This window comes from Silene latifolia, chromosome 3 (genome assembly GCF_048544455.1).
Source record: "Silene latifolia isolate original U9 population chromosome 3, ASM4854445v1, whole genome shotgun sequence".
Lineage (NCBI taxonomy): Eukaryota > Viridiplantae > Streptophyta > Magnoliopsida > Caryophyllales > Caryophyllaceae > Silene > Silene latifolia.
This window is the reverse complement of record NC_133528.1, coordinates 152181791-152186655: the sequence shown is the minus strand read 5'-3', so window position 1 is coordinate 152186655 and position 4865 is coordinate 152181791. Positions and strand designations below refer to the sequence as shown.

The following is a 4865-nucleotide window of genomic DNA, read 5'->3' as shown; positions in this document are numbered from 1 at the left end:
CTTAAAGCATTGATTGTCGTCTCATCGCAACTCTTCAGTCTTCAATTTAATTAATTTTAATTGTGTTCACACTTTCAAATTTCATAAACCTCGAGAATTATAAGAGCATCTCCAATGGTTACCTAAAAGGACTTGCTTGCAGATAAAAAAGATTTCAAGCTACTTGCTTAATCATTGGAGCACTCTACATAAACTAGCTTAAATTGAGCTAGTAGCTCCATGTAGTTAGTAGCTCAAATGGTCCTACAAGAAGAATGTAACCAATAAAAAAATAGAGGGTGTGTTAAGTGGGTTCAATTAAGCTACTACTAGTAAATTAGCTTAACCATTGGAGTAAATTGTAGCTTGAAATTGTTGTGGCTTAAAAAGTTGATGTGGCAAAGGTAAGGTAGTAGCAACTAGCTTACCATTGTGGATGCTCTAATAAATTCGTACTCAATTTTCAAAATTTTACGTTCCCATGCACCATAAGTCATCATAACTATATAAACATGCATGTACCCAAGTTAACCAAAACCACAAACTCCATCGGTTTCGTTTTATATGTCGTTTTAAAGTTTATACCGTCTTAATTAGAGCATGGATTTGATGGCAACCAAGAAACTATGCATGCTTTTACTCATCATATCTTCCGCCCTTATAACAATTTCATACGGAGGTACATATACATCAATACTCCCTTTTTCCGGTCATCTGTTTACATACTCTATTTTTATCTAAATCAAGTTGTCTTGAATTGTAGGTCGTTATAATCGACCAACTGGTGGATTGCTAGGCGTCAACAAGGTGAGCTATACAGATACGGTCAGTTTTCTATTTCCATTTTAACATTTAAACGGGTCAAATATCCATTCTGCTTTTGTTTATTATTCATAATATAATATTTGTGGACAATCTGTCTTAAAATGAATTTGTACCCTAGGTTAATTTAACATTTTAACTATTTATTTTAAACATTTTGTCAAAGAAAGGTGGTGTAAATTTCCAATATTAGTTTCACGTTGAACTTTTTCAAACCTTTGATTGCTTTTTTTTGTTTCCAAATAATTTTGATTTTTTTTTAATATAATAATGCAGGCAACAACCTTAAGCATGAATAAAAATGAGGACGAGTCTTCAATTCAAGAAAGACTAATAATAAGAGCAACCACCCATGATTATGGAAAATATGATCCGACACCGTCTCTTCGTCGTCCTCCTGGTGCAGGCGTTCCCCATGGACAAACCGGCCGTCCTGACGTTCCCCATGGACGACCCCATCATGGAGTATAACTAAGTTTGAAATTATTACAGCCTTACAGGGACGGAGCTAATTAAGAACATATCGATTATGACATGGCTCAAGCGGGTATTTTAGGAAAAATTAATACAGTGAGTAATTATTATTCGAAAAAATAAATATGATTAAAAATATAAGTAGAGTTGATGTTTCAGCTCTAGCTAAAATATAAACCTAGATTAGTTTGACTAATTATCATATACGGATTACGGAGTAGTATTTTTCAGGCACAAATTAAAAAAAAAAAAAAAAAAAAAAAAATTGTTTATTTAGTTCGTAGCATTCAAGATATCAATCCATTTTGCAGTAGTTCTATAGCAATAATACGATTTGGTTTTAATTTAAGTATACTTCAAAATATACGCAAAAGTGGTAATTACTCCCTCCGTCTTATTCAAATGAATATAAAAGACAAATAAATGACTAAGTTGGAAATAGTATACATTTTTCTTCGCATACTCAGATGGGTGACATTCCCGGATATAATTTGAATCGAATTTGTTTGCTTCTTATCAAATAAGACGTATGTTATTACAAGTTCGCATAATCAACTAGAGTTACTTGTGACCAATTCGACATAACTCAAAGGTGTAAGAAATTAAATAATATTTTATGGAAGCAAAATTTACCTGCTTACCTATATACTCCATATAAAAAAATAAGTTCTGGTACTTACCAGAAACATATGGAAGCAAAATATATAAGTCACCTTCTATGAATTAAGAAATACATAGAGCCTATGGTGTTTATAAATCAATATAATAATGAGTGTTTGATCTACATGAAAATGAATATACCACGCCTTAAGTTTTAAAAAAAAAGACATAACAATAGAAACATAAATTTTTTTAATTAAAGATATTAAAGAAAAATGTAACGTGTTTTATAATGTAATAAAGCATATATTTCAACATAAATTTAATAAAGGATACAAATGCACAAAGAAGTGTAAGAAAAATAAACCTTTAAGAATTAAAAAGTACGTAGCTAATAGAGTTTAATAATACGATGAAAATATAAATAAACTTTCCATTAAATTTCTTTCTAATAAATACTCTTTACTACTTTTGTTACAGCAAGTCTTTTATACGTTCAACATCATATGAACCCTATAAAATAAACGATGAGAACATTATTAGTTATCAACCTATCATAAGGAGGCAAGGAGCACAACAATTTAAAGACAAAGAATTGTTAAAACAAACGATGGAAACATTATTAACAAAGTAGTAGCAAATGTATACAGTATTCATTGTATAATGATCAACCACTTGATAAGGAAAAAAATAAGATGGAAATAATATATGAAGAAAGTTGAATGGTGAAGCATTAATATTAGAATGACGATGTTATGGTGGTGCAAATATATACTCCCTATAACATGATAGGTGACGTGTTTGAGTAACGTTTGTCTTCTCTTATGTTATGATCCTAATAGATTTCAATTATCATGTTTTCTATTGGTTGTAATGTTTATGTGTTAGCTATTTAATTATTCTACCTGTTTGAGTCGTTTGATCCCACCTCAATTTTAAATTATCTAAGATATTTAATCAATTAAATAGTTTTTCAATTCGAATATTTTACAATTTAAGTAATATATAACTGTTATACTAGATTTAGTACCAATTGTAATATCTTATGGTATATGAGTTAATCATACTCTGTCTTCTCATAAACTTAAAAATTGTTAGAAAATCCGTTACATTTGTCATATGACTAGGGAATAATTCATATAATATAACACCTCCTTCTTACCCGGCCAAGGTAATTGGGAGATGTTACCATCTCAGTTTCCTGACGCGGTAAATCGGAGATACAATCAAGAAACATTTATTATAATTAAATAAGTTTTGTGATTACAAACCATAAACGTAAAAAAAAAAATGATAAATGAAATACAACTCGTCTATGACTATATCATCCACCTAGTGGTTAAGCACTCGACTCCAAAGTCTATAGCGCGACCCGAGTCCCGATCACCTGCACAAGCAAAACCTGTACTTAACCTCCTTCCCATATGATCGGAAATATCATATGGATCGGCACAGGCCACCCCGGAAATAGGTGACAATTACACAGACACACAAACGTCAGTTTGAATAAATAAAGTGTGACACAACTCAAAGTGTGTGAGTATGCAACATGACAGTGATATGAATGAGACGCTATCAAACAACCACCACACCGGTACCGGGACACGCCTAGACGTACCCACAACCACCACGGTATCGGGACACGCTCAGACATACCGAAAACCACACTGGTACCGTGACACGCCCAGACATACCAACAACGACAAATAAGTACCGGGACACGCCCAGACGTACCGGGTCCAGAAGTCAACCGGATCCCCTATCAGACGTCGTGTCTCAACCACACGAGTCCCTCCGTAACTTAAGCCATTAATGTGCACATCCCTCTTGGAGTGGGAAGCTCCAAGAGGCGGCTTAAGCGTAAGACGGTCTCCCAAGCACCTTACGTCTCCACAATAACCAAGTAACACCACCAATGATATCTAACACAACACAACAATGACCATACATGGGAAATGCAACACAACACCAATTATATGACTCATCATGAACTCAATCCCAACATATCATGGATAAAACTTCCTCAAATACCAACATGATATCCAATCGACTCATACTCGAAATGATGATGAAAGACACACAAATATGCACATAAAAATTTTAAAACCAAGTAGGATAAACCTACCTTCTAGATTCTTCATGAGCTTCTCGAATCCCCTACGATTCTGTCTCGCAAGACCGTCATAATCCTATATAAATCATGTAATACCATCACAAATACATCCTACACTATTATAAACTACAAAACCCCTTATTAATACCCATTAGTTACCAATATTACATATACTAATTACTAATTAATTACCCAACACAAAATCCCCAAAAGCTAGGATTTAAACTAATTAAATAAGGGTAGATCTTAACTTACAAATGTTGAGGGAGGAAGGAAAGAGGATGAACAATCCATGAATGTAAGCTTGAAGCTCATGTAAGAGTATTTGTGAAGGTTTTAGAGAGAAGGGAGAGCATATGGAGTGAGAAGGAAGAATATAGAATGAATGAGGATAAGGGGATAATATTTCCTTATTCCGTGTTCTGATGACCGAGTGGCGAGTACACTCGGTCGAGTGAACCTCACTCGGTCGAGTGCGACACAGTTCTCAGCAATGACCAGTTTTCGTAAAACAGTCATATCTCACTCGTTTCTTGGTCATTTTGGGTGTGTGACCTACCATTGGAATTTTAAGAGAACAAGTTATCACCTCCAATTGGAATCACATCGATACCATGTCTAGATCTAAAGTTATGACAGTTTTAAAACGACCCTTCTATAGGCGGACATTATAACAATTCCACTAAGTCTAGTATAGGTTATACTCGGTCCACTTTATAGCTATACCTCACTCCCGAGTCATCTATAGTATAATTTAAGGTCCCCTCACGCATCCCAAGGTTCTTTTTTGGGTCCCACAATATCCGGGTATTACATATAATGAAGTCTTTGATTTTAAAAAATTTGCTACTAATTTAATTTAAGTCTAAAACCCTCT

At 33.8% G+C, this 4865-nt stretch overlaps 1 long non-coding RNA gene across 1 annotated transcript; it reads right to left on the bottom strand.

Moving 5' to 3' along the window:
• Positions 1–3174: 3174 nt before the first annotated feature.
• LOC141648542 (uncharacterized) lies at positions 3175–4340 on the bottom strand. Its single transcript, XR_012546041.1, has 3 exons — positions 4244–4340; positions 4001–4064; positions 3175–3262 (listed from the first exon to the last, which is right to left on the bottom strand). It is a non-coding gene; the product is annotated as an uncharacterized LOC141648542 (long non-coding RNA).
• Between the last annotated feature and the right edge of the window lie 525 nt (positions 4341–4865).